This window comes from Ctenocephalides felis, unplaced genomic scaffold, assembly GCF_003426905.1.
Source record: "Ctenocephalides felis isolate EL2017-DRISC unplaced genomic scaffold, ASM342690v1 CF-g0.4_SCAFFOLD_01492, whole genome shotgun sequence".
NCBI classification, from domain to species: Eukaryota; Metazoa; Arthropoda; class Insecta; order Siphonaptera; family Pulicidae; genus Ctenocephalides; species Ctenocephalides felis.
Window position 1 is genome coordinate 42227993 of NW_020537646.1, and position 23060 is coordinate 42251052.

A 23060-nucleotide genomic window follows, 5' to 3' on the forward strand; every position below is an offset into this window, starting at 1 on the left:
CAATTTTAATGTCTATAATTTATGAATACTTATCGTAAAGATTGTATTAACTCCCTAAATTTAACTGAGATACCGAGGTACACTCTAAGCCTAATTGTAAGTAAGATTAAATCATTCTGATCGATTTTTTAATATTTTTTTACTCTATATCTTCGAACTGGTTGGACCTGCCTTTGCCAAGAACTAATCAGCACGTTTCTCTATCATATCTTAAATATGAATATTTTTTCATTCAAATCAATAATTTCATTCATCATTCAATAATTTTTGTTTTTTTGCGATTACTATAACTTACCCTATGGAAAGTTAAAAATAAATTTATTGTATATTGAAATTGAAGCGTTATTGTTTTGGGCATCATTAACTATAAAAATATCAATACACAGTTGGACAACAAAATGTCAAAAGTATATTTCACTATATTATATGCATCAGTTATCATGGTGCTGATGATGACTATAGGATTTATAGCCGCTCGATATACAAAAGTACATAAATTTATATATCTGCAATAAAAGCTTTAATTACTTGTACTATCATAAAAGCTGTATTAAATACCTACATATGTATAGTACTTAATGGTTGAAATAGTAAAGTGGCCAGTCAGAATTGAACTTGGTGAAAATAAAAATCTATATTTATTGATTGTAAGCCTCGTGTCCGGCAATGAGTAATGACGACTAGACGACAAGGTAATTCGCTAATGAAATATTCATGATATCAGAACTAGCGGTCAACCTACGCTTGCTTCAGCCGAGCTATTTCATTCTTGTTAAAATCGTTTTTATTGTACTCGAATGAATTACAATTTAATATTATACGATTTGAGAATGCATTTGTTTAAATTATGTTATGGGTAATTTTTAAATTAGTTACACCTCGCGTATATTATTTATTAAAAATACGATTTGCCAAAAAAAAGAGTTCGCGTAAGGATCACACGCGATTGCAGTAAAACTCATTTGCTACTGTACAAAGTAGAAATTTTAAGTTAAGTAAAAATAAATACATCATAAAACCATTTTGAATAATGTTTATTAGTAATATGGTAACACTCGTTATGCACACATTTATTAGTGTCAACGATTATACACATTTATATAATGACTAGCTGACCCGGCAAACGTTGTTTTGCTAAGTAAGGTATATTCTAAACAATTTCTAGAGAATCAAAGATATTAATACTTTAAATGTATAAGGATGTGTTGTTTGAATGCTATATACAATGAGGTATTATAAAAACAATAAACCCCATTAGTTTGTCTTAATTTTGTCTGGAAGTTTTATACACTTTCTATAGAAAACATGGTATAATCCAATCCAAGTCTTTTTTGGTCTTTCGACTTATTGATTACGTTTCAAGTTTTTCAGATTCTTTTTGGATTCTGCATTTTGTGTATAATTGTTAATAATACTACTGAGCTTATACAAAATTTTAAAATTTCTGCGAGGAAAGATAGAAAATGAATGAATAATCAAGTATTTCTTCTTTGGCCTGCTTTTTGAAAAATTTCAAGTAACATTCTATGAATTAAAATAAATTTAATAAAAAGTATATATAAATAGAGCAGCGCGAAGCACAATGGTCCAATTTGACTTTGAGCAAATATCAACTATATCACGAAAACTAAGCTAATTATATCACAACAAATAACATACTCCAAACAAACAATTATCTGACTACGTTCAGTAAAACTGTCAGCTACTTCATCATTGAAAAAATGTGCTTTCTTGCTGTCTTTCAAAAATTTGTTATCTAGAACTTTTTACCCTATAGGCGAAGTAACTTGAAATGGCCAGGTGGCAAACAGGTTCAATGTCTTATTTTAATTTTAAAAGGTATTTTACAAAATAATTACACTTTTAACTAATGCTAAAAAAACTACCAACGGAAGAAAATACTTTTATTATGGATTTTCAAGGATTAACGTTTATCTCCCCTATAGCATGGTCATGAGAATCAAGGTTATAGCTGGTTATACATCTTTTTCCCTTAACATTCAAATATTGAGCTTAACAATGTTTAACTTTACTGGTTTTTGACACATTTGTGGTGGACGTTTTTAACCCCGGACCTTCATATTTTACTGTCTATTTTTTGATAAATTCTGGGAAATTTTAACTGGGAAAATGTTATTCGACAAAATGTCCTTTTGATTGATACCAAATTTAGGTTCTGAATTGAAATAACATAAATAAAAAATAATATAACCTAGAAAATGTTTTATAAATACGAATGAGTATATAATTAGACAAATGAGATCTTTCAGAGCACCGTGTTTGAGAAAAATATGATTTGCAAAAAAAGAGTGCTACAATGCCAAAAAGTGCATTTTCATATTAACATTTCAAAAAGATTGATATTTTGAGTTTCTAGTAACACTTGCGGCCCGTTTACTAACGTTTTTGTACTAACGAAATGAAGTATTTGCTGATTAATAAATTCTATAATATTCGTTTACACAGTGGATTATGTTAAACAATGCCTAAACAAATATTGGGTTCGCAACTTTACTCATCATGTAATTATGTTTGAAGAACTTAAATGTAATTAAAATTAATATACATTCATTGACTATAATTTCATTCTTTGAACAGCTGTAATATCAGCCTTGCCTGAAAATATTTTCTATTTTAATAACTTTAAAAATTTGTAGAAACTATGTATAATATAGAAATGATTTCTAATCAATAAACTTACGTTTAGTACACGGCACAAATGTTTAATTTGTTTTATTATCTTCAAGAAACAGAGTAAAATATTCTTCTGGTTCATGCATTTTTTATTAAATCAAGATTTATACTACGATGTAACTTTAAAATGTTTATCTATCTGTGCCGATTTTCTTGTGGATATCGAAGCGCATACAACGTTGATGCCGGTACGATAACAACGACAGATCTCTATTCACATGCACGACGACTAAGCACAATCGACCCGTATAGAAATGATCTCATCGAATGACAAACAGTTCCGCCGTAACGGACTTCCGTTGCATCACATCCTAGTTGCGCCTAAAAAAGTTTTACTTCAAAAAAATTAGAAAGATGGAAATGGGCGGAAATTCTACTTGTATTTTGCTTACTTTCATCCAATCGACGTCACTTTATAAAAATGGCATTTGACTGAACCTTTTTGTTTATTCATCAACTTACCTTAGGGTAAGTTTTAGGGTAAAAACAGAAAATGAAAATTTTTGCATATCTTGACGTTTCAGAGTTTCTGAACATTTTAGCATACCTGAAAATAAATGGATGTGTGTCTGTGTTTATATGTGGATACAATTTTTTGTACACGATTTTGGTCGTACGGATCAATCATTTTGTGATTCAAAAGCAATCTCTATTGATAAAGAGACCTGTTGATTAGTTTTTGGCAAATACAGGTCCAGACGTTTCTGAGATACTGAGCTTAAAGTGCAAAATATGGCAGGTTTCATACACAAAGCCATATTTTCTAAGGTTCTCTGAAACCGCTAGACCTGCCTTCCCAAAAATTTAGTCTCGGTACATGTGAGTAAAATGTTTTTTAAATCATTCAAATTGGTCGCTACGTTCTCTCCAAAACTGAATTGTCTTTGTCAAAAACTAATCAGCACATCTCCTCATCAATAGGAATCGATTGCTTTTGAATCAGTTAAATCCGTACGGTTGAAATTGTCGACGAAAAATTGTATCTACACACACACACACATACACATATTAATTTTTTTTAGGTATGCGAAAATGTTCAGAAACCTCTCAAATGTATAGATACAAAAAAAATATTTTAGATTTTTCGATGATTACAATAACTTACACAAGGCAAGAAAATTTGAAATGCAATTCAAAAAGTTGAGTCAAAAATGGAGTTTATCAGAATTATGAGCATATCGCCTATTGTTTCATTATGAATAAAAATTGAAACTTGAATATATGTTTTTTAATACAACTATAGTCCATTTTACAATATTGTATTTAAAATAGCCCTAGTACTAGGCGTTTACCAGGATTATGTGCAGATCGCCCACTGTTTCAGTCCAAATATCAATTAAAAATTTAAAACTTGTTTTTTAATAGGACTATAATCGATTTTACAATATTGAATTAAAATATCACTAGGATTAGATATTTTCCAGGATTATGTGCCGCCCACAGTTTCATAGTAGATAACAATTAAAAATTGAATATTTGTTTTTTTAACAGAGTTAATCGATTTTGAGTATGAAGAATGAAGTAGAAAACCGATTTGAATAAATTGAAAAAAATGCTTAGATTGAATTAAGCTCATGTTTAGAACCTTGTTTTTTTTTAAATATTGAAGGGATTTTGCAACTTTTCTAAAGATAGGTACATAAAGCCCATTTGTATTATATATATATATATATATATATATTATATATATATATATATATATATATATATATATATATATTTAAATAATATAAATGCGTTGTATATTATGTTTTTAACATAATATTGAATTTTAAGATTGACGCGTATATAAAATAAGTGTAATGTCTTATAATATTATATTCGAAGAAATAGTTAAGTTGTAAATATAGTTTTTATTGGAATTAGTAAAGTTTTCTTAACGGAAAAATCTAAATACATTAATCAGTGAACATGTTTAGTTTAGAATAGTAAAGAATTTCAAATGCCAATATCATGGCATCAATGTAGTTTAGCAACAGTAAATTAAAGTAGCGTATGTAAAGAAGTAGATTTTGTGCAATTTTATATCATAGCTGGAAACAAGTCATAAAATTTCAAAATGCTTTAAATCAAGCTTTCAACTCAAAATTAAAGCATATCTTCTAATCAAACCAAAATTAATTTTCTGAAAACATTATTCGTAATTAATAAAAATAAATACAGTCTAAAGTAACTAAAAATATTATTTAAAAATTAATTGCTTCAAAATTGAATTTGAATTATAATTATTTATATATTTACAATGATCGTTAAGTAAGTTATTAGAAGAATAGCTAAGATAAAAGTTAAGGACCGAAATACCTGAATATTAGGTCAAATGTAATAGAATACGTCAAAGCTATCTTTATGATAGTGGTAGGGCGGGGCACAAAGGCCCAATTTGACTTTCAGTAATTATGATGTCTGAATCAAATGAACCACATCACAACAAATAACTCGTATAAAAAAGACAACGATCGAACTATATTTAATAGATTTAAATTGTCGAACTATTGTTTTTGAGTGAATTAGGTCCCGCTCTTCCCTACTTAATTATTAGGCTGAGTAAAATAGAGAAAAAATGACAAATCCCAGGTATACATTGTACCTACCTGTTAAAGTTGAAGTTATATTTTTTATAAGACATACATATTTTTATGTTAATGGTAATATATTATATTTCATCAAGAATTTAATAGTGCTTTTAATAACTGCAATGCATTAACTATATCTAACAACAGATAATGGAACTTAAGTGTGTTAATTAATTAAAAAAATCAATCATCCTAATTCCTAATGATAAAAGCCAACAAATTATTAATAATAGAGCAACTATATCAATTTAACCTGAGCACTTTCAGTTGTGTCTCCGAACTAACTCAATCTAAAAGTTATACTTCATATTAACGATCTCATTATGGCGAAACAAAAGTTTTGTCAAAATAACTTGGTCTGCTAGAAGGAGCAACTTCTAAATTACTTAACTTTCAATAAATTACTTTTTCACTGTCAAATTATTTCCGTGATTCCCGCCGAAGCTTCACTTACTATTAATAACATTGGTGCTATTTTATAGATTTGATCAAATCATATTGCATTCCATTCAATTGATGGAAGTTAATCGGAAAACCAATATAAAATTCTAGTATTTAACTAGTGGGGTGAACGGCATCGTGCTTTAAGGCAAATTGCTGGAACTTCCGATATCGTAACGAAATGTTTGAGGAATATTAAATGTTTTCAAATAGATTATTATAAATACTGTAACATTTTCGAATATTTATAAGAATTATACAAACTGAATTACAAAGTTGAAATTATTTGTTTGAAGTATATTAGAACTTTAGTCAGAATTAAAAATAAAATCTGAATTATTTTGGATATACAAAAAAAAATTTTTTTGAATTAAAGAACAAAATTTTTGAAAAACAAAATTGAAACAAAAAATTTTTTTCACAAAAGCAATTATTTTGTTAACAATCAGAAAATGCTTTGAATCATTTAAATCGGACGCTTAATTCTCTCAAAAACTGCCATTTTTCGCATATTTTGCTCTGTATCTTCGAAATGGCTGGGTCTGCCTTTGCCAAAAACCACTTCTCCCAATCATTACTAATTGAATGTCTTTTAGATCATTCAAATCGGCCATTAAATCGTTCTCTCAAAAACTCGATTTCTATTTTCTACACTCTTTGCTTTTTATCTCCGTAACTGCTGGACCTGCCTTTGCCAAAAACTAATCAGCACACCTCCCTATCAATAGGAATGTTTTTTGAACCATTCAAATTCATTGATCCGTGCGCCCGAAAACGTGAACGAAAAAATGCGGACACACAAAACACACATACACACACATCCATTTTTTTTGAGGCATGCCAAAATGTTCAGAAACCTTCAAAACGTCGAGAAATGCAAACATTTTTATTTTCGATTTTTGGCTCATTACTATAACTACCCTATGGGAAGTTAAATATTAAACTTCTGTAAACTTATTTTATACAATTTTAGTTTGAGGAGTTAACAAATGTTATAAACCGAATAAACAATATGCAACAATTCGTTCGCCAATAAATGCATTGTTATAATACAAAAATTGATACAAATAATGTAAAGGGTTAAACTCAGCACTAATAGAAATCACATTTCAGAGGGTTTTTCCAAATAGTTGGCTTTCTGTTGCCATTTTTTTTCGGAAGTCTCAGGAGTATTTCATAGCAAAGTCCTTTATCCTTATCCCATTGGCGCAAGGATAATTCCGGTTCTCGTCTCTCAAGAAAGGAAAATATCAGACATAACCGTAAACGGGAAGGAGACACAACGACCACGCTGTTTTATTACGAAGATATAGTATTTTTGATGAGATAGACGACCGTCGTGATGGTATCTTTCATGCCCGAATGTGTTAGCTTGTATACATAATTTTATAACATTCCTCATTTTAATATATATATATATATATATATATATATATATATATTTTTTTTTTTTCTAGTATAAAATGTATAGTTTAAAAATAACTGATTGCAAATGAGGCATATGAAAGAAGCAGCTAACAACAAAATATATGAATAGCTTACCCACTGCAAAGTATGCTGCATGTAAATGATCCTAGGTCATATTAATAGAGCCAACCTAATCTGATTCTATTTGAATTGAATTGGCACATTTTTAGTTGCAAGATTTCGATACATTATTACCGCGTCTAATTTTTGACTTACAAAGCAAAATCTGATCATTCATTTCACAATTTGTTATGTTCTCTCGAAAACTGCCATTTTTTGCACATTTAGTTCAGTATCTCCGAAGGCGGCTGGACTTATTTTTGCCAAAAACTAATCACGACTTCTCACCATTATTACGAGTTAGATATCTTTGGAATCATTCAAATCGGATGCTCCGTACTATCAATACTCGATTTCTATTTTCTGTCTATTTCGCTTTGTATCTCAGAAACGGCTGGACCAACTTTGGCCAAAAACTAATTTGCACGTCTCATTATCATAGTTTTTTAATAATTCAAATCAATTGATCGGTGCTCCCGAAATCGTCGACGAAAAATTGTATTCATACATACATACATAATGCATATACCCATATAGAAACACACACCCATTCATTTTTCTAAGGTATGCCAAAATGTTCAGAAACCTCTGAAACGTGAAGATATGTAAAAATGTTCATTTTCGATTTTTGGCCGATTACCATAACTTACCTTACGGAAAGTTAACAAGTACAAATTTTGTTTATATTTCTATGGGTTTCGTATCAATAATCTTTGCGCGGTGCGCCGCGCTTACGCGCTTAGATATTTTGTCTATAAAACTGCTACGCAGCGCGATAGCTTTGAAAAATAAATTCAAATTTTCAAAAAATCTCGAAATAAAAAAAAATAAAATTTTTCAAAATAGTAATTTTTTTTCCAAAATTTTGAAATTCTCAAAAATAATTTTTTTTCAAAGTTTTCGAAAAAATTTAATACTATTCTAAAAAATCTAATTTTTGGTACGGAATGTTTCCGTACATTTAGTAAGCATTTGTGTTAGGGCGCGATCCATGCACCACTAGTTGTTTTTTAACTTCCCGTAGGGTAAGTTATTGTAATGGGCCGAAAATCGGAATTGAAAATTTTTACATTTCTCGACGTTTTGAAGGTTTCTGAACATTTTGGCATACCTCAGAAAAAATGGATGTGTGTGTGTGTGTGTGTGTGTATGTGTGTGTGTGTGTGTATGTATGTGTGGATACAAATTTCCAGTCACGTTTTAGGGCGCACGGATCAACCGATTTGAATGGTTCAAAAAACATTCGATTCCTATTGATAGGGAAAAGAGCTGATTAGTTTTTGGCAAAGGCAGGTCCAGCCGTTTCGGAGATACGGAGCAAAGAGTGCGGAAAATAGAAATCGAATTTTTGAGAGAACGGAGTATCCGATTTGAATGATCTAAAAAACATTCAATTAGTAATGATTGGGATAAGTGTTTATTAGTTTTTGGCAAAGGCAGGCCCAGCCATTTCGAAGATACGGAGCTAAATATGTAAAAAATGGCAGTTTTTGAGAGAACTGAGCGTCCGATTTGAATGATTCAAAAAACTTTCTGCTTGTCTTAACAAAATAATTGATTTTGGAAAAAAAAATTTTGTTCGATTTTTTTTTTTTTTTTTTTAGTTTTTTGTTGAAACAAATAATTTCAACTTTGCAATTCAGTTTATACAATTCTTATAAATATTAGACAATGTTACAATATTTATAATAATCTATTTGAAAACATTCAGTATTCCTCGAACATTTCGTTACGGTACGGGAAGTTCCAGCAATTTGCCTTAAGGCACGATGCCACCCACCCCACTAGTTTTCATTTCTATTTCATTTTCCTTGACAAACTGTAAAATGACTTATTAAAATGGGTGCAGTCTAATTTACTCAGAAGCGTACAACACACGTCAATTTACGCTTCTGATTATGCATATATTTATTATGGAATACATAATTTAGATCATTTAAGTGTTATCCGATAATAATATAAAAATCAAAATGAATGAATAAATTTTTGAAAGCGATATTGAAATGTCATTGTGAAATTTATTCATTTTTCTATTCTTGTTCAGTATAATGCATTCGCAAACACAATGCATTTGAACACGTGTACTACCCGTCAGAACATGATTTACAAAAGGTGATGGTTCAGTTAGTGAATGCCAAGTGTTAGATTGATTTTTGCATTGTAATGCTTTAACAAAATTGCTTATTGTGAACAAATATTACAATAACTAGAGATGTATTTTGTTTTATCGCAAATGTTACATCAAAAATCTACAAGAAAGAAAGAACGTTTCTAGTAGTCGATCAATGACTAGTATATGCAACAAAAGATATTTAAACTGAAGACGATTTCGAATAATTAAATAACTGTAACATTCTCGAATAACTATCCAAGTCGTCCAAATTATTGAATATTTTGGAAATCAAAATTGATAAATAGATAATGTATAGTAATTTTTAAAACATTATAAGTATAACATTTTTTAAAGTTTTCTATAATATTACGGAAATACTAAAAATAACTCCTGCGACATTCTTTTGAAATCTTTCATGTTGGAAAAACATGTTCAGTATTGAATTAGAAGTAGAGGATACTGGGTGCGGTTAGCAAAACAGCTTAACTATACTGATTTTGAGCTAAGGAGAAAGTTGAAGTATGTTTGCTCGAATAAGTTACCTTTTTGCATTGTAACTGTCATTTGTATACAGATAGATATGTTTGTTTTTTATTCTGTAAGTTGAACATTAGTAGCTAATTACGAGCATTCAGTTTTTGCGTAGATAAGTTAGCTCATAATCAGTCATAACGATGATTTGTTTTTACAAGTGTACGTGGGTTAGGGTTGGGACAAATTTTGTGGGTGCGGTTGTGACTTGTATTTCTTGTCCTTTTCGGATGAAGAATGCAAGAGGTAAAGAAAAATCTAATCTAATTAAGACAAAATACAAAAGAAACAGAAAAAGAAAAATTAAGTACAAGAAAAAAAAGTTCATGAAGATTTCTTGTTAACCTTGTTTCTTGTTATAACAATGTTTTGTTTTAAATATTGTTATATGTTATATATAAAATTCATCTATACAGGTGTATGATTTGATACTTATTCTAAACGATTATTCCGATTTTGATAATTATATTTAAAGTTTGTCAAAGAAAATTTTTAATATTTAATAGTAAAAATAAATAGCAAAAATTACAAAAAAAAAACATCTATCATTGTTTGACATTGAAAACATTTGAACTGTCATCTGCTAGAAATGTCAAGTCACTTGAAATTAGAATTTAGCTGAAATTATGAGCCTAGATGAATATAATATACAATAATATAAGATACAGTCAACAGTATATTTTTGGCAGATGAGACTATATAATTTTATTAAATTGAATTAAAACGTAACAAGTTCAAAATTGCATATACATTATTTTTTTGACCTTATGCATTACTTTACTAAATCATTTTGATTTACTTTACTAAATTATTTAACAATAAAAAAAAATTACTTATTAAGAAAATAATTTTGTTCACTAAAAGTTCATTTGTATGGAATTGGATACGGAACATGTAGCAAGTTGAACTTAGATTGAAAAGTGTTCACATGAACTAGATTTTACAAATTAATTCACCTAAGATTTGAACATAAAAAACTAGTGGTGTATGGAATCGTGTTTTATAGCAAATTGCTGGAACTTCCTGTTGAATTGAAACAAAAAAAATTTCCATGATCAATTATTTTGTTAAAACAAGCAGAAAATTCTCTCAAAAACTGCCATTTTTTGCACATTTAGCTCTGTATCTTAAAAATGGCTGGATCTAGCCTTTGCCAAAAACTAATTAACACATCTCCCTATCAATAGGAATCGAATGTTTTTCGAACCATTCAAAACTGTTGATCCGTGCGCCGGAAAAAATGGATGAAAAATTGTATCCGTACATACACACATCAATTTTTTTTAAGGTATACCATAATGTTCAGAAACCTTCAAAACGTGAAGAAATGTAAAAATTATCAATTTTGATTTTTGGACGATTACAATAACTTACCCTACTGGAAGATAATAATGTTTATTAATTTATTAGTAAGAAAAATGTAGTAAATGAAGCAATTATCTTGTGTAGTAAAATCAAGTGTGTAATCGTTCTTTTAGCGCAGATACTATTTTATTATTTTTTATAAATTTTTTATACTGCTTATGCTAATTGTAAGACCATGAATGAATCACAAATGCAGGACATCAAAGGGAATATTAAAAAGTATATGATAGGATATTTAAAAAAATGGAACTTTTGAGTTGCAGACACATTGAAATGTAGGCACAGGACAACGTCTGCGGGTCATCTAGTTATATTTATAAGTTTCGTTTGAATTATTATGTTGTGTGGTGTTTCATATTTCTGCCAATAAAGGTCGATATAAACCATTTTGGTGTTCATAGCTAATGTTTTTAATTTATCACAACCGTCCTCTTCTTGTGTTAGGGGTTCAAGTATTACGTAAGCAGATTTATTACAATTATTCACCCCCCCCATCCCCCTTGTCAGCAATGCTTACGTAAACATTTTGCAATTAATGTATTATTTTAAAATACCATCTATGACGTAATCATCATTTAGAATCCTCTGGTCCCCATGTCACCCAAAATAAGCAAATCAATAATCCCCCCGCCCCCCTATAGTGCTTATGTTATACTTGATCGGCCCCTTATTTGATTTCATGACATCATATTTAAGGACAATATTTCAGTATTTTCAGACGAATGTTCGAATTAATTGATTTAATTTACTTTTTTCCCCGCGATCTGCTAAAAAAATAGTGGCACAACCGAACACAATCTAGCAGATTTGTCAGAAACCATTCGTAAAGTTAATCTAGAGGAAATTGTATCGTTATTATCATAATCTTTATGATTTGAAGGATAGTGGATAGAGTTTATTCGACCTACGAAAAGGGCTTATGTTAAGTTTTATTAATAACAAATTAGAATATTTTGAAGCCGCAGATTTTTGCAATCCAAAAATCAAAATTTAATCATTATATCAAAGTAAATGTATAAAACCTCGTTCTACGCTAAACACCCAATTTATTCTGGTTAGATAAGCCCAGCAAGAAGTGCATTTGAAAGATTAGTGATCTGAGATTAGAGAACACCTATATTAGTCGATACCCCTGGAGGCCCCATGAAATCTTGCGGCCATGCCGGCGTAATGTGCATAATGGGCCTTCGGTCGGCATGCGCGGGGAACTTCGGCTTATGCATAATACACGACTCATCCGAGAAGAGTAATCCATGGTTAGCTGAATTATTTCGAGTGCTGGCATTAAAATGATTTATCCACGTTGCATATTATTGGATTATTAACTCATTATTTTATCTGACTTACAATTATATAGCGACTTTAGATTAGGACTTAACTTATTTCTAGATTGTAAATAACATATAGATAAAGTGGAATTAAAAATGAAGTTAAAAATTAGAATTTTAATAAATATAAGGTTATACTACTGTCAGCTTGATTTGATTTGATTTTGAACAATTTTATATATTAAGGTTTCGTAAACTAAACAACAGTATACACAACCAAAAAAACTAACAATGAAAGAAAATACTTTTGTTATGGATTTTCAAACATTGCTATTTATCTCCCGATAGCAACGTCATAAGAATCAAGATGATTGCTGGTTATACATTATTTTCCCTATAATTTCAAATATTATTGTTAAAACTTAAGAAGCGCCAGCAGCTCGAACTAACACGTTGGCAATTATATTGGTTAATGGGCTGAAAATAACAAGTCTGAATAGAAAATAAACTCCTAATACACAAGACAATTTTTAAACCAATATGGTCCTACGGTCGACAACTATGAGGTGCGGCCAGTAAAACAAACATAATTATTCTACAGAAGTTCCAAAACAAAATATATCCGCAATTGGTTAATACATCAAGATCTCAGAATTCCTACTATAGAAGAAGAAATTAATCATTACTGCTACAGATACAAAGCTCGTCTAAGTCGTCATCCAAACCAATTAGCATGTAACCTGCTCAAGCCTTTACCGCCAAAGCATCTCAAAAAAAGAATCTGCAATGATTTACTACAACAAAACACATAATGTCTGAGAAGGTGCTATCACATACCTGTGAATTAGCTGAATGTACTGTGTGCATAGTTTGCTAAGTACAATAAAACAAAAAAAAGAAAATTCTTTACTTTATTTGTTTTGGAGATATCGGTGGTAGACCTTTTCTGGACTGAAAATATTCAATTGTGTCTTAAGGTAAATTGCCTGAACTTTCGGCACTGTAATTTAAAATTTCTAAACGCTTGTGAAGAAAAAACTAATATTTCAAAATTTAGATTTTTTGTAAATTTAGAAATTATTTGGAAAATTGAAATATTTTTTCAAATTTTTTTAAAAAGGCTGCTTTTTTGAAAAGTGTGGAATTTTTTTAAAATACTAATATTTTTGGTAACTTTTTATGAAAATTGTGGAAGTTTTGAATTTTTTTAAAAGTTTTTGATGTCTGGAAAGTTGTTTGATCCATAGTATTAAAAATATTTGACTTTTGACCAACAAATGACATTATTATGACAATATGACAAATTAGATCTCCAAAATGTCAATTTGTCATTACGTCAATACAAATAATATGTTTTTTGAATTATTCAAATCCGATATTTCGTTCTCTCGAAAACTTAATTTTCATTTTTCGTCCTCTTTGCACTTTATCTCCGAATGGCTAGACCAATCTTTGATAAAAACTTCCAGCACGTCTCCTTATCAATAGAAACAAAATTCTTTTTGAATAATTCAAATCGGTTGTGCGTGCTCCCAAAAACGTGGACGAAAAATATATACACAGTACACTCATACACCGATCAATTTTTTTAAGGTATGCCGCAATGTTCAGGAACTTTTGAATCGTAAAGATATGCAAAAATTTTAATTTTCGATTTTTGGACAATTACTATAACTTACCCTACGGGAAGTTAATAATATCATTAAATTTATCAAGGGTTAGTAGAATATATATGCTTAATAACAATTAATGATTCTCAACCGTCATGAAACTGTTATTAAAATGTAACTTTAGCTAATTAATGACATACAATTACATCAATGTATGAAAAAAAAATGAATCACGACGTATTTTTCTTTTCTGAATAATTCTACTATATAGTGACGAGTGACGTCACAACATTACCCGTCACAAATTTAAGGTCACGTTATTTAATGGGATATGAACAAACATCTTATTCATGGTCATCTTTTAGTGGTCTTTTAATGATTATTATCGTAGTACACATTATACTATAAAAATGTAAATGTTCTAGCAAAATACCGAATAAATGTCACCAGGTCATATAAATAAGGGAGAGCGGAAAACCATAAATGAGTTTTTTTAATTACACATCTTATATTAATATTATGATGCAGTGAATTTATTCAGATATTTTTACAATCTACTATAAATCATTATTGAGAATACGTTTAATATTGAATGGCGCAATCTTATTAACAAAAGCAGTATGTTGGGTGTGGCACAAAGTTTCAATTTGACTTTGTTTGAGAAATTATATTATAAAAACCAAACCAGTTATATCACAAACAGCTACATATCTAACTATGTTCCGTAAAACTACTACCTAATTCATGATTGTATAAATATTTTGCTGTTTTTCAAAAAAATTTTACCTAGTCTTGTTTACCACATAGGCGGGGTAAAATGGGACAGCAAAGGGTTAAACAAGTACAGTCTTTTTAACTTTGAAGGGATTTTGCAAAATATTAGCTACATTATTCAATCAATGCAAAATATAAATTTCATGGGTACATTTTTTACAGAGATAAATCTGATTATAATCTTGAACTGGTTTATCAAAGATATGCATCAGCAAAGTTGGAATAAATACTTTTTTAATACATCTGTTGTAAAATTGTTTTTTGTTTAACTTAATTTACTTATTTATTTGGTATTTTTTATTGTTCACTCATATGTCAGGATAAATGTTCAGTCAGTTTTTTTTACCCCCCACACCGTTATAGATGTTATATAAAAAACTGTTGAACCTAATTTAAAATCAACAATACATCTTATAAAATAATTAAATAACGTAAATTAAAAAAATTAACAACTAAGGAAAACTAAATGGTTTGGTATATAGCCTTGAGGCAAGTTACATGAACTTCCCGATATGTATAAATAATCGACTTAATCAATAAAAAATAAATTAATTTATAAGTGATTAAAAGTATTCCGAGTGGATTTATTACACACAATTGAAAATGAACGAACACTTTGACTCGGAGTATTTTCTAAAAGCAAATTTTCAAAAATCAATAATTTTTTAATCGAACCAGTTTCCGTAGGACTTTAATGATTTATTACGTTTATTAACACCAGGTACTCTATCGGTATACCAAGTGAATAGTCTAATTTTAATTTTAACAAACGTCAAAAAAACTACTCACTTTCTCAAACATTGATGAATTTTTAAAATTAAACTACTTGTCGTAAGGCCGTAATAATTCAGTAAGTTCTATAAGACCATGGTATATATCGCCAAAAAAAGTTCCATAAAGATCGTCTTAATTTTTTTTCAACAGTTAATTACAAGAAAACGGCTCGGTAGATTTTCACCTAAAACTAATCAGTATCCTTCCCAACTAATATCTTTCGAATAGTTTTTAATTTTTTAAAATCGATTCGGTAGAATGAGCTTAAATGTGGACGAAAAGTTTAACAATTTTAACACAAAAGTGACAAGCGATAGTCCTCATTGAGACACAACCAATGGTTTTTAAATTTCTGAAATCGGTTCAGGCGTTTTTGAGCAATCGTCGATGAAAAGTCTAATTTTGACAAATGCCAAAAAAACGATACTAATTTTTGCAAACTTTGACGAATTTTTAAAGCTGAACGAGTTGTCGTAGGGCCGTAATATTTTAGTATGATCTAGAAGACTATGGTATCTACCGTCAAAAAAATAATAATAAAAATCGTGGAAAAATTTTTTAACACTTTATTACAAGAAAACGGCCCGGCCGATCTTCTCCAAAAACTAATCAGCACGATTCCCAACCAATATCTTTCGAACGGTTTTTGAATTTTCAAAATCGATTCAGAATTGCGGGCTAAAACGTAGACAAATTTTTTTTCACTTTTCTGCAATTTACAAAGATACGGCTCGGCCGATCGTCGCACAGAAACGCTAGTCCTCGTCGAGATACATCGAATGGCTTTTAAATTTTTGAAATCGGTCTAGCCGTTTCTGAGAAATCTTCGATTTACGGCAAAAAATTTGTTCACATACACATACACATACACACACACATACTTTTTCCAAATTTGGTCTCATTCGATTCAGAATGGCTTGAAACGTCGAGAAAACATAAAATTAGCAAATCGGATTTTTTGATGAAAACATAAACTTCTCCTTCGGGAAGTTAATAATTTTGTTATAGATTTTCCTGATAGCCATGTTGCTTAATTTACCCTCGAACCTTTAAGCCCCGCTATACTCTAGATTTCAAAATAGCTTAAAAATTTCATAAAATAATTCAAAGCATGTCCCAACTCTAACAAGCTTAAGAACTGAAGAACAATCGATAACCAGCCGAACAAGAAATCTAAAACTTGCGAGTAAAGAATAAAAAAGTATAATATAAGTGATTGCGCAGCTATTCAAGTAAAATATATTTCCCGTTGTGCACTCTCCGGCTTATTTGAAGCATTTAACTTCTTTATGTGAAGCTTCGCTCGCAATGAAATAAAGAACAACATGAAAGAAATCACTTAAGAGTATTTCTGTAAAAAATAGCTTACACCATTTTCATTATCAGGTCTGCTCGATGACTGGAAGGAAAATATTTGATTAATGAAACGTTTACTTTGAGTAATGAACCGTGCCGCGTTATAGTTGTTTTGTTGAAGTATGTATATATTTTATCTAAAATACATGTTGGAATAATGCAGAGGCGATAGTTATTTCAGTGAATTTTTAAACTCCTAATCAGAAATAAGGATAACTAATACTTACTTAAATGTATTTTAACTTTATAGTGCCTATATAGTTATTACTACGAGTACTATATGAACATATCTCTGCAAATGTAGACATTATATATAAATTCAACGAAAACTAGTGGGGTGTATGGCATCGTGTCTTAAGGCAAATTTCTGGAACTTCTCGTACCGTAACGAAATGTTCGAGGAATACATAATGTTTTCAAATAGATTATTATAAATATTGGAACATTGTGTAATATTTATAAAAATTATATAAACTGAATTGCAAAGTTAAGTTAAGTTCTTTTTTTATTTTTTATTGGCCTCGCCTACTCGAGCATTTACATTTACTCGGAACCTCCAACATGTGAATCGGGAACGCTACCCTTGAGCTAATCCCGCCACAAGTTAAGTTAAGTTAAAATTATTTGTTTAATGTATATTAGAACTTTAGTCAGAATTAAAAATAAAATCTGAATTATTTTCGATATACAAAAAAAACTAACAAAAAAAGAAAAATGATACAATTTTTTTTTCAAAATCAATTATTTTGTTAAAACAAGCTGAAAGTTCTTTGAATCATTTAAATTGGACGCTTAATTCTCTCAAAAACTGCCATTTTTGGCATATTTAGCTCTGTATCTTCGAAATGGCTGGGCCTGCCATTGCCAAAAACTAATAATCACTTCTCCCAATCATTACTAATTGAATGTTTTTAGATCATTGAAATCCGATGCTCCGTTCACTCAAAAACTCAATTTCTATTTTCTGCACTCTTTGCTCCGGCTGGATCTGCCTTTGCCAAAAACTAATCAGCTCTTCTCCCTATCGATAGGAATCAAATGTTTTTTGAACCATTCAAATCGGTTGATCCGTGCGCCCGAAAACGTGACTGGAAATTTGTATCCATACATACATACACACACACATCATTTTTTCTGAAGCATGCCAAAATGTTCAGAAACCTTCAAAACGTCGAGAAATGTAAAAATTTTCAATTTCGATTTTTGGCCCATTACAATAACTTACCCTACGCGAAGTTAAAGATAAGGGAAATTTTTTAAAATTTTAAATTATCTTCTGAATATTAATATCAATTGTTGGAAAACAAACTTTTGATTATTGGAAGCTTTTAACAAAGGCTATAAGTATCTATGAAATCAATTTAGCAATTAAAATGCATTTTAATATTGAAGGAGAAATGTATCTCAGAGCTAATGAAAGCTACTATTGAACTTTCATCTAAATTTGAAGCCACTCGTAGTACATAATCTTTTATTTTTTTTATTTTATTCTTTTTCTTTTATTTTTAATTTAAAAGAGGTTTTAACAAAATAATAGCAAAATTATTCAATCAATACGGTGCAGTTCAATTATTAGGTTGAACAATAAAATTGAAAATTATAGTCTAAAATTTAGACTCTAAATATACATTACAAACATCAACTCTTATTACTATTTTATTCAAATTTTGACCAATCTGACTCATTGTTTTTTGAAATACAATTATTACAAATTATTTACAAAAGTAAATAAAACTGATTGAAATACGTATATCATGCGAATATTTGTTTACAAAGATTATACTGCATACAACCTTCGCATTAATCATTGATAAACTCATTGATAAACTCATTATCATTGATTTAATTTATATCTTCTATTTTTTTCTAGAACTCAATTTACTTTTTCATTTACTATTTTCTTATTGGTTCCACATTGCCAGGATTCAGATGGTCTTTTTACCTCAACGGCATGCAAGATATTTAATAGGTTATATGAAAAAACTCTTGAATCCAACTCACAGATAACTATCTATATCCATAACAATTAAATAATGTAGATTTAAAAATTATATTTAAGTGTTGTAAACTGAAATAGTGCTCAAAACCAAACATACAAACTATGAAAAAAATACTTTCGTTAAAAAATTACAATCGGCTGGTTACACATCTTTTGCCCTCTTTATTTACTTTAAATTAGTGTCGTTCAAAAGACAATGGTAGCGGACCTTTAAGCGCCGCTAAAACCTATTAGATCTTTCTTCTAAATCTAAAAAGCAAATGGTCCATCGATAATTCTGTATTAAGGTTTATTAAAAAAATATAACTTAAAATAATCTAACAGTTTTGAGAAAGTTATTTCTTAGATATCCTATTAGTTGTAATGTATACATGCATTAAGGTATGTTTGCATTACGGTGTCGGTGTATAATGAAGTCTATTGATTACGCCTGCAAGGCAGAATTATCAAAAGACTAAACTTATACAAATATATTCATGACGGAGCACTGAAGTACGTCATACTACAATTTCAGAGAACTAATTAAGGTTCAAATATGTCGTATGTAAGCCATTCATGGATTTAGTGTGCAATATCATTGTAATGGACTTTGTCTATTACATCTAAAAAAGCATAATTGAAAATATCCACACCGAAATACTCGGCTTATTCCGAAACTTATAGGTATACATAATGATTTAATTTTTATTGAAAATTTTCTGAAGTAACTTCTTCGTCATTAACTTAACTGTCAAGTTCTTGGAATCTAAATATTTGTCTAAATTGCTCGAAAAATATCAACAACGCTAGTTATTATCAATATCATATGATGGTGTTTGAAACATTATCACACTTTTATTTCATGAAATATAAATTATAAAAGCGTATATTAAAATAATAGTACTGGCACAATTTATATATACATTTGCAGCTTTGATTTTATAGTAAAATTTATTAGACGAGATAAAATATAAAATTAAAGCATTGAATATAAATCATGTTTAGAAAAAATGAGCAGTTCTGCGGATTCTACATAACTATAGAACATGCAGCACCAGCCGAGATAAATATCGCTGAATAGGTTTATCTTTTACAAAAACATTAACTATTAATATATACTGCTTTAACAATTACAACTCAAATTGTGTGTTAATTTTATGTCCATAAATTTAATATGAATCTCATGCATATAATAATAATAATATTTTGATTTATTACACAATTATAACGAAATTCAAATTGATAAATAAACGAAAAATATTCAAATAGAATAGAATTCGAATTTCTGACTGTTTTTATAATTTGTTAAATCCGATTCGCTAATTTTATGTTTTCTCGACGTTTAAAGCCATTCTGAATCGAATGAGACCAAATTTGGAAAAAGTATGTGTGTGAACCCATCTTTTGCCGTAAATCGATGTTTTCTCTAAAATGGCTGGACCGATTTCAAAAATTTAAAAGCGATTCGATGTATCTCGATGAGGACTATCGTTCCTCAGTTTTGTGCGACGATCGGCCGAGCCGTTTCATTGTAAATCGCAGTAAAGTGAAAAATTGTAATTTTAAAAATTCATCAACGTTTGAGAAAATGAGTAGTTTTTTTGACTTTTGTTACAATTAAAATTAGACGATTTACTTGGTATAACGTTAGAATACTTGGTCCTAATGATCATACTAAATTATTATAAAAAATTAAACTAGTTCATTTTATTAAATCTTAATGTGGTTATAAATGAAAAAAATAAAAGAATCAAAATCGCGTTCAACAAAATTCTCAAAATGCGGTGGAGACGCCTGGTACATTAAATTTCTGAATTTCAAGAATTTATTTTTTTTATAATTGAACAGAAGCACACAAGTCGTCACCAATATCTTTTATAATGTTACATAGCAATCGTGTTATTGCTAATGTTTGAATTAACCTGTGAAAAGATAATTTTCCAAGCTGTTTTTCATTTTTATAATAAATTATCCATATGAGTTATATGTTTCATTACTGTTCATATCTAACTACAATCCATTTCAATTTCCAATAACACCAAAAATGACTAAAAATATATGGAACAATAATAAATTGAATATATTCCATTTCCAAATGTGTAACTCGAATACAAAATACAAAATTCGATACGATACAATGAAAAAGCATTTTGCTTATTCAAGTAATGAAACCACAACATCTGTTCGTTTGTCTGCAGAATATGAAATCACTGAGGGGCGCGAAAATGTGAAAATTTGCATTTTCAAAGATTTTCCGACGCGCTTTTACGCGTGCGATTTCTTGATCCGAAGTATTAGGAGCGATAAAATCAGGAATTTTCGCGGATTATTTTTGAGATGCGTAATATGCTGCGTGTGACATATTTTTGTTAACTGAATGTCGGCGATATAAGAAAAATATTGCCCTTAATTTGGAATTAAAGTATCATCCTTTAAGTTATATGTAAATTTCAGAGAATGAGAATATGAAAGATTCAAAGAAAACACACTAAACCTAATGAATATTTTATCGGCATAATTTACTACTCATGGTTATATTTTAAGTAGGTCTTATAATTATTGACATTTTGTTGTTAAGAATTACTCACTTTAGTGAACAATCTTTTTCCTGAATTATTATTTGACCATAAAGATAATAATAAAAAAACTGATAGACATATTCATATATAATGAACAATAATAATTAAAAATTGATAACAGCGATGTATGAAACCAATCTAGTGCACGTTTAACATAAATTATTTTATTAAAACTAGTGGTGCATGGCATTGTGCTTTAAGGCAAATTGCTGTACCGAAAATTACATTTTTTAAAACTGAAATCTGAAAAAATGAGATTTTTGAGAATTTTGACATTTTGATAATTAATTAAAGTTCTTTACTTCAAAAAAATAGTTTAAAATGTAAATATTGCAAATCTAATATATATTTAAATACTATGCTCAAGCCATACTCTGCTATGTTAATGATCAACAAATATATTTTAATGTTTTGTTTTACATTATAAACATTAAATTATTTCAGTCGAACACCGTTACTTAAATTTTATGTATAGGGTAGGGCGGGGCTAGTTGAGCATAGGGGCAAGTTGAGCAATCGAAATATCTCGAAAACTATTCACCGTCCGTTTAGGCATTATATGGCGGAAAGTTAGAGTTTTGGGAGAAATAAACATCCCGCGATCGCTAGTGGCCGCTGGACAAATGAGTGAGGCTCACGGGCGTTTTGTTTATTTTGAGACCAAAAAGTAAAAAAGTAATTCATCACGAGTTTTCGTCTGGTTTAGTCAAATGTTATTTATTTTTAATCAGATAAATGTTATTCTTCCATATAATTATAGTACTTTTAATATGCACAGAGATTCTGGGTATGATTTTCACGTTTTTTTAAAAAACTCACATTTAGTTTGAAATTCCGAGTTGGGGTTAGTTGAGCATAGTAGCTAAACTTGTTCTGTCACTAAGACATTTTCCATTAACTTCTAGAAATCAATTATTATTTTTAAGATTTAAGCTAAGTCTATGAGTAATAATATAAAAAAATAATTCCTAAGGTACGATATTGTTTTGTTGATTCTACTTTTGGTTAATTATTCAAAGAAAATTACTATAAGTTTTGTTTTCTCTGTCAATAAAGTCTATTAAAATAGAACCGGTTATTAAAAACTTATTTTATTTCATCACTAATCGACATTAAACCTATAATTTTATTATAATTTCTTAGTGCTCAACTTGCCCCACCTATGGGGTACATTGAGCATATTTGACTTTTTGCATTTAAACAGCTGTAGCTTTTAAATTTTACTCATTACCAAAAAATAGTATTAACACTTTTTTAAGCGATAAACAACAAATCCATTAAGCCGTATAGCAATTTATTGAAACTTTTCATTGAGGAGCTACATCCGTTTAAGTGAAAATTTGCTCAACTAGCCCCGCCCTACCCTACTTACTGTACGTACTACTAAGTACACTTTTCTCACTTAGTCTTAACTTCAATAAATCCGACTGTTTAATTGTGCAGAACTTGCGTCGTCTAACAAACTTTACAACATAAA